This window comes from Apodemus sylvaticus, chromosome 1 (genome assembly GCF_947179515.1).
Source record: "Apodemus sylvaticus chromosome 1, mApoSyl1.1, whole genome shotgun sequence".
Classification (NCBI taxonomy): Eukaryota; Metazoa; Chordata; class Mammalia; order Rodentia; family Muridae; genus Apodemus; species Apodemus sylvaticus.
The window spans coordinates 108,483,433-108,495,642 of NC_067472.1; the positions used below are offsets into that span (position 1 = coordinate 108,483,433).

Below are 12,210 nucleotides of genomic sequence, written 5' to 3' on the forward strand. Positions count from 1 at the left end.
AAAGCTTTGTTCTCTGAGCACTCAGGGAGGTGCCCAGTCCTGGCTTGAACCATGTCTGAGAAGAGAGATTGTACAACATCTCTAAAGGATGGGAACACCAAGCAAAGGCGGATCTGGGGGAGCCGCAGCGTTGTCCGCTGTACTGGACATTCCGGGATAAGCGAGGGAACAGCCATTGGAGACTGGGCCGCATCCCAGGCATTGGCTTCAAGGTCCCTGATTCCCTCCTAAGCCTTAGGTCCGGAGCTCAGTGTGATAAGGGACAAAGGAGCTGGTCAGCTGCACGGAGTCAGTCAGGGCAGAACAGGCAAGCGCTTACATAACATAACTCAGTAGCATATGCCCTTGGTTTAGATAGCAGCACTTTCTATCTTCTTTACCAGTTAACAGATAATTAAGAAAACACTTGGAGAATGGGATAGGCATTCATTCCAGGGCCTGGGAACATGAACTTGTTTGACCCTGCCAGCAAGATGGAGAATTTGTCCTTGAGATGTGTGGACTCAGACAACTGTTTACAATAAGCTGTTCAGCCATTGGGAAGTCCCCAGCTGCCCTGGGCAGCTTGAAGGCCTGGGACCTTGAATTTATTTTCTCCCTATGATTAAAAAGAATCTGAAAACGAAATGGTAGTACTTAGAATGAGTTTCTTTTGCTTGTTCCCAACAACATGAGAAGAAAGAGACAAGAAAAAAGTAAGCCTGGAGTGATGTTTCAGTTGATAACGTGCTTGCTTCACAATCAGGAGGACCTGAGTTCCACCCTTAAGACCATTAAAAACACTCAGTATGGCTGAATGTGGTGGTGCAAGCTAAGGAGGTAGAGGCAGGGGATCCCTATGAGATAGAGGCCAGCCTGTTCTGCATAATGAGTTCCAGGCCAGCCAGATCCTGTCTCAAAAGGAAAACAGAAACAAAACAAAACCAAGCAAGCAAGCAACAATCAACACTCAAACAAAACAATACAAGACAGCAAAAGCCAAAATCAACATCTCAGCATAGTGGTACAATTTGTAATCCAGAGCTAGGGAAATAGATACAGAAGGATCCCTGGGGCCCGCCCACCTGCCAGTCTAGTCTAATTGATGAACTCCAGGCTAAGAAGAGAGCCTCTGTAAAGGCAGACAGGATGACACCTGAGTTGTCCTCTAGCCTCTACACACATATGTACACATGTGCATGAACACACACATATACATGCAGCTCCATAAACATGCACATGCAGAATTAAAAACAATAAAAAGAAAACTAAAATAGTATTACAGCAGTGCTATAGTGGGGATTGATGGTGAAAACCATAACAAATATAGCAAACCCTCCCTTGTGTGAGTTTGTATCTGCATTTATCAGCATGTTATGCGAGAGGCAGCATGCTGCTTAGATTTTTGTCATCATGAGAAGAAGGAATTTAACTGAAGAAATGGCTCTATCAGACTGGCTTGTGATCAAGCTTGTGAGGGATTTTCTTTATTGATGATTGACGTAGAAGAACTCAGCCTACTATGGGCAGTACCATCCCCAGGCAGGTGGTCCTGGGGTGTGTAGAGGAATTTTAATCCAGCAACATGGCTACCCTGGCAAGGGATCACATCCAAAGACCTTCCAGGTCTGTGGGATCCAGCTGGAATAGCACACCTTTACTCTCGCTGGCTGGAATACAGACATGCCCTTAGTACATACCTTGAATTCCAAACAATGAAGGTAAAGTTGGTTTGTGGAAGGAAGCAGCCATCTTTGAAAGTGACTAATTGAAAGGCAAACAAAGTGACAAATCAAAGAAAGATTTGACAGAATGAGTCAGAGATAGGATATGCCCAACTCTCATGAGAACAGACAACAAAGAGAAGTGACTTAAGAAAACAGCAAATAGGTATATAGGTAGGTAGGTAGATAGATAGATAGATAGATAGATAGATAGATAGATAGATAGATAGGGCAGTTTTACCTGGACAGTTCAACACAGACAAGTTACAGATAAAGAGAGATTGAACCAGAGATTGAGAAGGAGCCAGAAGATTAGAACAGATTGCAGAGTTACTGTGAGGCTAAACAGAACAATTTGGTCGTAAGTTGAGAGAAGCCAGTCTGAACTGGTCAGCTTGGAGAGAAGTTTGAGTCAGAACAGCTGAGTTGAACCAGCCATCCAGAATTCAGAAAGAGCTAGAAAGGGTGATCTTATTCAGCAGTAGGCCTCTAAGACAACAGCCACATCTGGTGAATAATTACAGGGTGTATAAGAAAACAAATCAGGCAAGCCTAGCCAAGCAAGCTTCGTATTAAATGATTAGTTAATAAATTACAAATTTATTTACTTATTAATAAATTATAAATGTATTAAAGTAAATGAAGATAATCAGTCGAATATTATGAACAAATCATACAATGAATTAAATGAAATGGCTTCTACTCTAGTTCCTGCTTCCAGACTTCTGCCTTGAGTCCCTGCAGTGGCTTCCCTCAGTGGATTGTGACGTAGGAGAGATGAGCCAAATAAAATCTTTCTTCCCCCAGTGCTGACAGTCATTATTCAGTTGGTTGGGTATAAAGGTGGAGAGATTTTCTTTGTTAATACGTCTCTGTATTACATATTACTAATACGACATTAGTTGCTGTAAAAGGGTAAAAATAAAAAAGCAACACTATGAGGCAAATATAAAGCCTTTAAATGTGAAGACTCTAGAAAGGCTCAGAGAGGAGGACAGCTCTTCTTGTAAATGTAAACTCAGTCTTGATGGAGGACGATGTTTGCCTGAGAGACTTGAATTGACATTTTCCATTAGAGGGTTGTACAGGCAAAGGTGAAAGAGAAGGGAAGCAAGCGCGTGTAGAACACTGTTTTTGTTTTGTTTTGCTTTTTTGAGACAAGGTCTATGTAACCGTGGCTGCCCTGGAAATCACTTTGTAGGCCTGGCTGGCTTTGAACTCACAGAAATCTGCCTGCCTCTGCCTCCTGAGTGCTGGAATCAAAGGTGTGTGCCACCACGCCTAGCGTGAACACTGTCTCTTATGTAATACTTACAAATATCTAGAAATATTCCAGGAGCAAGGAAACTGAAGCTTGAAGAAATTAAATGAAGATCGCGTGGCTGGTCATTCAGTCAGAGTCAAGTTTAAACTTTATTCTGCTGTCACCTGGACAGACATTGCGATGACCTTGGAATCTGGCCTCTGGACATGTCTGAGCTTGAATATCTTGATTGCATTGATGTAAGAAAATCCACCGAGGGAAGCACTATGCCCTAGGCCAGGGGTCTCCCGCAGCACAAGACTGAGGCATCCCCTGAGCACTAGCCTAGAAGGGGTCCTGTCCGGTGACTTCCCCACTATTATAGCCTACGACCTTTATCAAAGCATAGAAGAGTAACTAAGACCACGACTCTCCTCTCTCTCTCTCTCTCTCTCTCTCTCTCTCTCTCTCTCTCTCTCTCGCTCTCGCTCTCGCTCTGGTTTTTTGAGACAGGGTTTCTCTGTATAGCCCTGGCTGTCCTCGAACTCACTCTGTAGAGCAGACTGGCCTCGAACTCAGAAATCTGCCTGCCTCTGCCTCCCAAGTGCTGGGATTAAAGGTGTGCGCCGCCACCACCCGGCTACGATTCTCCTCTCTTGATCACACAGAATGAACTGCTTTGTATCAGAGTACACTGGTTCATTTTCTGTCACTATAGCCAGATTCCTGAAGTTAGGTGCTTTATCAAGAAAAGAGATTTATTTATTCAGCTCACGGTTTTGGAAGCCAAAAGATCAGAAGTCCCTATCGATTCAGTCTCTGGTGAGGACTCCCCAGGCTGGGTTACATTATGGTGCATGGCATTAAGGGAACATGCAAGAGGGGGAGATTACATTTTATATCGAAACCCGGAGAGACCAGGGAAGGGTCAATAATACCTCCTGAAAAGAGGTCCTACCTTTTAAAAGCTCTGCCTACATAGAAAACTTTAGGGCCCATGCTCGTACCATATCCAAACCACAGCCCCAGGCAAGGCATGTGCCTCACTCAGCCAAGGGTCCAAGCCTTGTAGAGGGGCGGCGATCTCCTCAAGGCGTGCTTCCCCGCCTTACACTCTGCAGAACGCTCTGCTCTCCGCAGTTTGACTGCCAGAGGAATTAATGCCACAGACTGAGATGACTGCACAGGGAGGCGGGGCTCTCAAGGACCTTCAACCCAGAATGAATGAGGGCCTGGCACGCTGGGTAACAGCCCATTTCCTGCAGGTTGTTAGCTCCATCTTCTGTCTGCCCCAGCCCAGCGGTCTGAGCAGCCTGCTCCCCTTCCCAGTACTTAGACGCCTTTCCCTCTAGCTTGTTCTTCTTTGTGTAGAAAACTTTGAAGATGAATTTAGATGCCCCCCCCCACCCTCCACTTTTGTATTCATTAGCACTTCTGACCATCGAAGTTCAATTAAGGGAAGAGCGTCTCCATCGTCTGGATCCCTAGGCCCCCAGAGAATAAGAGCCTGTCCCTGGCTTTCTCTGGGCCTCGTTTCTCTGCCTGAAATATGGTAGAGGTTGGGGCAGTGTCTGAAAGGGTCCTTGTGGCTTCATCTTGGTTCATGCTATGGCCACAAAAGAGTTCAAAATGCTCCTTGCTCTTGTCTGTGGCCGAATCTACTTTCCCTCTGGCCTAGTTCTGAGAACAAGCCCTGATCCTTCTGCCCTCCTCCCACGGACCCTCAGACCTTTGTTCTTCCTCCTGAGACAAAGCTGCCAGCCCGTACACTCCCCAAGCACTTGGGCTTCTTGCCAGTCAGCCAAGTAGCAGCAGCTGGGACTCAGATGAAAGGGCCCTCAGAAAGCTACCTGTGGCAAAATGCCCAGCACAGGCTGGGCAGCTTTGAGCCCAGATGTCCCGTGAGGCATCCCGTCCACCACTCCCACACAAGGCTCTCTTTGTGAGCCTTACAGAAGGACACATCTCTGCCAACTCACGACTACCCCTTCCTTTCCCTCTGTTCCATATTCGTTTGAGAAATAGCCCTAGGGTGTGCTTCAGGCTTAGACCAGGCCATCTTGCCTTTGTCCCTGGAAGTTTGGACCATTTTATCCTGTGCGTACCATACATTTGGTGACCATTAAGACTGAGATACATATTCTCTCTCTCTCTCTCTCTCTCTCTCTCTCTCTCTCTCTCTTCCTCCCTCCCTCCCTCCCTCCCTCCTCTTCTTCCTCCTCTCTTTCCCTGTGTCCCTCTCCTCTTCCCCTCCTTTTCCTCTTCTTTTTAAGATTGAGTCTTCAGCCCTGGCTGGCTTTGAACTTTCCAAAGTGGCTGAAGATAATCTTTAACTTTGTTGGTCCTCCTGCTTCTGAAATAACAGCAGGAGGGGATGCTGTTAGAAGGACTAGGAAAGCCAAGTCTGTGGTGGGAGCTGAGGAAATTCAGCATCCTCTTTTGACCATCTTTGGCTGATGCAGCCTCTCTTAGAAAAGGCTATGAAATCATCACCCAGGTTTGTGTCACCATATCTGGTTTCTGAGGCATTGGGGCTCATACTCAGGCTTCTTACAAGCACATTTTTAAATTTTTAGACAGAGTCTGTATATCCCTGTCTGTCCTATATAAACTAGGTTGGCTTTAAACTCACAGAGATCCAACTGCCTCTGCCTCCTGGGTGCTGGGTAACTGAGACACTATTTCCCTCTTTTCTTTTCCTTCCCCCTACCCTTCAAGACATAGCTGGGCTGACCTTGAACTCCTGAGTCTCCTGCCTCCATCTCCCAAGTGCTGAGATTACAGGTGTGGAATCTGCCTATGGAGAGGCAGTGTTGCATTTACAGAGAGGCATTTGAAGTTGGAGTTAAGACCGCAAAGAACCACAAACCACACAAGTGAACACGACCTTTAAGCATGGCCTTACTCCTTTTCCAGATACAAACACACAGTTTTCTGAGGCTTTTACAAAGAAGACTATGGGTCTACAGTAAAGCCATGTTTCAGCTTCCCATGCAACCCTTGGGACCCGTGGCTTCACCATATGTAATCTATCAGTCATCTCAGACTCAACCTGTGATTCCATTTAATGGTGGCAGTGGTGAGGCAGGGCAGTGAGGACTTCTGGGAGGTGACATCTCAAAAGGAAGGGGAAGCTAGGCGGAAAAGCAAATTACGGGTACACAAGACACAGAGCCCTTAAGACGCGGAGCCCTGAGGCAGGAGGGGATGCTGTTAGAAGGACTAGGAAAGCCAAGTCTGTGGTGGGAGCTGAGGAATTCAGCATCCTCTTTTGACCATCTTTGGCTGATGCAGCCTCTGTTAGAAAAGGCTATGAAATCATCACCCAGTGTCTCTGTGAGTTACTGAATCATCAATCTGTCCTCTATTCTCCCAGGGAAGCCCACCCACCCCTCCTGGGAATTCTTTACTTACAATCTAAACATATCCTTTTAATTCTGGGAAGCTCTGGGCTAGCAAGATGGCTAGCAGTGGTAAAGGCACTTGCAGCACAAGCCTGGGGAACTGAGTTCAACCCCTGAAGACCAACCACATCAGGGTAGAGAGAAAGAGCCAACTCTAACATTGTCCTCTGCACATGCACTGTAGCTTTTGTTCTCACCCCACCTGCCCCCCAACACTACCTCTGGGAGCCTGCTTCTCCAGAAGATCTGAGGCCTTTGGAAAAGAAGCTCAGAACCAGACTGGTGGTGCATGCCTTTAATCCCAGCACTCCAGAGTCAGAGGCAGGGGGATCTCTGAATTCAAGGCCATCTAGGCCTACAGATCAAGCTCAAAGGACAAAGGGGGCTACACAGAGAAATCCTGTTGGGAAAAAACAAAAACAAAACCAAAGACAAACAAACAAAAGGAGTGAACAAAAATTCAGGCCTGTGTTCCTGGGCACTGACAGCAAATGGTCCCACAGATTCTCCCCAGAAACTCTATAATAGTATCAGCAAAGAATGTAAGGTGTGTGTGTGGGGGGGGAGGGGGGAGAGGAGAGGAAGAGAGAGAGGGAGAGATTTGCAGGGTGAGCTGAGATTGAACTCAGTTCACCAGGCTTGTGAGGTAACTTCCTTTACCCACTGAGCCGTCTTGCTAGCCCAGAGGGTCCCAGAGTAAAATGGTTTAGATTATAAATAAGAATTCCAAGGAGGCTACATTCTAAGGATCATGTCTGCGAGTCAGGATTCTCGATCCAGAGACAATGGCCCTGATGGGATGGACCGGAAGGCGTCATCGAGAGTAACTGGAATGTGATTGTGGATAGCTTCGATGACATGAATCTCTCAGAATCCCTCCTCCGTGGTATTTATGCCTATGGTATTGAGAAGCTCTCTGCCATCCAGCAGCGAGCTATTCTTCCTTGTATCAAGGGTTATGATGTGATTGCTCAAACCCAGTCTGGGACTGGGAAAACAGCTACATTTGCCATATCAATTCTGCCGCAGATTGAATTAGATCTAAAGGCCTCTCAGGCTTTGGTTCTGGCCCCCACTCGTGCATTGTCTCAGCAGATACAGAAGGTGGTTATGGCACTAGGAGACTACACGGGTGCCTCTTGTCATGCCTGTATTGAGGGCACCAGTGTGCATTCTGAGGTGCAGAAACTGCAGATGAAATCTTCCCATATCATCGTGGGCACCCCTGGACAGGTGTTTGATATGTTTAACCTTGGGGAATACCTGTCCCCCAAATACATCAAGATGTTCGTACTGGATGAAGCAGATGAAATGTTAAGCCATGGGTTCAAGGACCAGATCTATGATATATTCCAAAAGCTCAACAGTAACACACAGGTAGTTTTGTTGTCTACTACAATACCTTCTGATGTCCTTGAGGTGACCAAGAAGTTCATGAGAGAACCAATTCAGATTCTTGTCAAGAAGGAAGAGTTGACCCTGGAGGGTGTCCGCCAATTCTGCGTCAATGTGGGACGAGAGGAGAGGAAGCTTGACACATTGTGTGACCTGTATGACGCCCTGATCATCACCCAGGCAGTCATCTTTATCAATTCCAGAAGGAAGGTGGCTTGGCACACCGACAAGATGCACGCCCGGGATTTCACTGCTTCCACCATGCACGGAGATATGGACCAAAAGGAGTGAGATGTGATCATGAGGGAGTTCCGGTCTGGCTCTAGCAGAGTATTAATTACCACTGACCTAGTGGCCAGAGGCACTGATGCGAAGCAGGTCTCCTTAGTCATCGATTACAACCTTCCCACCAACAGGGAAAACCACATCCACAGAATCAGTCGAGGTGGTCGGTTTGGCCGTAAGGGTGTGGCTATTAACATGGTGACAGAAGAAGACAAGAGGACTCTTCGAGACATTGAGACTTCCTACAACACATCCATTGAAGAGATGACCCTCAACGTGGCTAGCCTCATTTGAGGGGCTGTCCTGCTACCTGGCCCGAGCCCAGGGGTCAGTCCCCGGGGAGGGCCTAGGAACAGCTGGAGGGGGAGGGAAGGGATCCAAGAGATGGACATCTTGTTTTTGTTTTGTTATTTTTTGCTTATTTTGTTTTGGCTTTTTTCTCTTCTCTCTTTGAATAAATGTCACCTTTTTGAGGCAAAAAGAAGGAACTGTGAATATTTTAGACACCCTTTTCTTTGGGAGTAGGCTCTGCCCCAGGTGCTGTCTCCTTCCCCCCTCCCAACACGAATGCATTTCCCTAACCTAGTTACCTCATTCCTAAAGGCTTTCCTACCCCAGCCAAACCTCCAAGTGAGTCAATGGGCTAAAACACAGCTGGCCTCATTTGCTGGACCAAATCCACAGGGAGAAGCCCTGAATGAGGTTGTCCAGGGAATTATCCCCAGGTGAGGGGAACAGGGGAGAGAAAATGGTAGCCATTTTTACATTGTTTTGTATAGTATTCATTGATCCAGGAAACAAACACAAAATTCTGAATAAAATTACTTGGAAACTGAAAAAAAAAGGTTTCCCAGGAGGGGTGGGTGGAGGGTAGGTGGGTCTGGAGTCTTTGGATAAGGGATGTAACTCAGCGGTGGGACATCTGCTTAGCATCTTCATTCACCAGCATTAAAATTAATTAATAGCTTGGTCAATTGTACTGTGACTAGAAAATCAGGGACTGTGGCCGGGGAACCAGGACTTCTGGCTTCAGCAACTTGTGGGCCTTACACTTAAGAACACTCGTTGCAAAGAGAAGGCGAGACGCCCAGAGTGTTGAGTCTTGACAAGAGACAACCTGTTTCATGGACATCCCCTTTTGTTTTATTTCTTCATGTGGATTGTCTTATTTAATCTTTGTAACAAATCCATAAAGAACCTACATTTAAAAGGATGTTGGTTAGGAGCCTAGCCCATTTTTGCATCATGGAACAAGACAATCACTGAAGTGAGCTTTTGGAAAGAAAGTGTATTTGTAAACAGGGGGATGGAGTGAGAACATGGAAGGCCAGGACTCACACGCCCAGAGGGAGACACTCCGGGATGATCCCGGGGTATTTGTGGGATAAAGAAGTAGGTGAATTAAGGCATGTGGAGAGGTGAGACTGGGTGCGTCTGTGTGTGTGTGTGTGTGTGTGTGTGTGTGTGTGTGTGTGTGTGTGTAAGTTAGACTGCATATTTGTGGTCAGTTTTCATTCCTGGTCATGGGATGCAAGTTCAGATGTGGTGGCACTGGTGTAGTCTGAGGTTGAGATTCAGCCTCCAGATATCAAAAGGTCTCCCATTACAGGCCCAGCTGAAGAGCCAATGTTTTAAAAGCAGCTTTCCAGTCCCTAAAGAGTATACTGGGCAACCATCAGCATCATGGCCCATGCATTGGAAGTATTATCTATAGCAAAGCTGTTAGGAGATGGATGTGTACAACTCAACCGCCCGACCTTCAGTACTACAGATGCTTGTTTGTTTGAGACCTAGTCTCACATGTGATTCTGGTCTGGAACTCTCTCTGTAGACCAGGCTAGCCTCAAACTCATAGAGATCCACCTGCCTTTCCCTTCCAAGCACTGGAATCAATAATGTGTACCACAACTCACAAGGGAATTTGTTTACTTTTGAGACAGGGTTTCTCTCTATACAGTCTTGACTGTTCAAAACTTGCTATGTAGACCAGGCTGGCCTCAATCTCACAGAGATTCACCTGCCTCTGCCTCCTGAGTATTGGGATTAAAGGCATGGACAACAAGGCCACATAGTACTAGCAATTTTTTTAAAATTATTTATTTGATATATATGATGAGTACATTGTAGCTGTCTTCAGACACACCAGAAGAAGGCGTCAGATATCTTTTATGAATGGTTGTGAGCCACCATATGGTTGCTGGGATCTGAACTCAGGACCTTCAGATGAGCAGTCAGAGCTCTTAACAGCTGAGCCATCTCTCCAGCCCAGTACTAGCCATTTTTAAAGCCAGATAAAAAAGGAAGGGAGTTGCAGAGGCTCAGAGACGGTAGCTAAAAGGTACCAAAGGTTGATCAGAGGAAATGAGACAAAGCCGGCTGCGTTTGTTGGCTAAGAACTAGCAAAGTAAGGTCTCTGCTCTGCCAGCCTTTGAGACTAAGGCCTTCTTCTTTCTTCTCCTTCCCCTTCCCCTTCCTCTTCCCCTTCCCCTTCCCCTTCCCCTTCCCTTCCCCTCCCCTCCCCTTCCCCCTTCCCTCCCCCTTTCCCTTCCCCCTTCCCCTTCCCCTCCCCTTCTTCCTCTCCCCCTCTTCTCCTCCTCTTCTTCTTGTTCTTGTTCTTGTTCTTCTTCTTCTTCTTCTTCTTCTTCTTCTTCTTCTTCTTCTTCTTCTTCTTCTTCTTCTTCTTGTTCTTCTATGTTTACCTTATGTGCATCACACTTTGTTTGCAAGTATGGCTGTGCACAAGATGTGTGCCTGGTGACTTCAGAGGCCAGAGGGAACACCAGGGCATCTGGAACAGAGAACACCGGAACATCTGGACCTGGAGACTGTGACTCAGCATGTGGGTGCTGGGAATGGGTCCCCTGGAGGAGTAGCCAGGGCTCTCAACATCTGAGTCATCTCTCTGGCCCCAGAGATTTTAATGTTAGGATGATTCTCCCAGCCTGGACATACAGTCCAGACTGTGAGAGACACACATTTGTAATTTCAGTGCTTTCTTTTAGTAACTGCTCTATAGATCCTTGTGATCTATTTTTGTGATTTAAATAAGAAATGTCATAGGCACATACATTGTAATGGTTGGTGACTAGGGGGTGGCACTGTTTGTGGGAGGTTATGGAACTTGTAAGACATGGCAGCTTCACTGAAAGAAGTATATCACTAGGGCGGGCTTTGAGAATTTATAGCCTCACTCCATTCCCAGTTTCTCTGCATCCTGTGTGTGGTTGAGATGTGACCTCTCAGCTTCCTACTCTGGCCTTTTGCCATCAGGTTGCCTCTACCTGGACATCCAGCACCCAGGAGCCATAAGCCAAAACAAACGGCTTCTTCTATTAGTCATTTTGGTCATGGTTCTTTATAACAGCAACAGGATAATATTCCTACTGAGCACTTTTATTTAAGGAAGTGTAATTATTATTTATTGTTATTGGGAAGCATTGTAAACCCCAGCACATGTGTGAAGATCAGAGGACAGCCTTGTGGAATCTGCTCTCTCCTGTCTTTACATGGGTTTCAGAAATCCAACTCAGCACAGCAAACACACCTTCACCTGCTGAGTCATCTGTCCAGTCCTAAATCTGATTTTTACAAGTACTCACTTTGTGTCAGTCCTTGCCAGGGTACTTTATATGCACAGCTTGGTTCTATCAACACCATTTTGTAAAGGACCATTTTAGTACATGTTATAGAAGAAGAGGGCTAAGGAATCACCAAGGCTGTAGCTCAGTCATAAAGCACTTGTCTTGTGTACATGTAACCCTGGGTTTGATTCCCAGCACAAAAGGTGAGGAAACTAGTTAGTGTACAACAGTTGATTAAGCGTGGAATTGTGGTTGGAAACCCACAGATGCCTCTAAGGCCTGTGACGTTAGGGTCAGCTGTTAATGCTCTCTTAGAATCACCTTGCAGACAGGCGTCTAGATACGCTACTAACGATCCTCTTGATTACATTCAGAAATGAGAGGACTTACCCACCGTGGGTTGCACTGTTCCCTGACTGGTATCCTGAAGTATACAAGATGGAGAAATCCAGCTGATCAATAATAAACAGTAGTCACTGCTTTCTTCCCAGAGTTTGGTCCAGTCACCTGATATAATCAGTCCTCAAATAAATATTTGCTAAGTATTTTAGCTACTTTTCTCTGGCTGTGATAAGACACTATGGCTAAGGCAAGCTATA

The 12,210-nt window shown here is 46.2% G+C and overlaps 1 pseudogene; it reads left to right on the forward strand.

Moving 5' to 3' along the window:
• Positions 1 to 7,101: 7,101 nt before the first annotated feature.
• LOC127681356 (eukaryotic initiation factor 4A-I-like) lies at positions 7,102 to 8,324 on the forward strand (annotated as a pseudogene).
• The last annotated feature ends 3,886 nt before the right edge of the window (positions 8,325 to 12,210 follow it).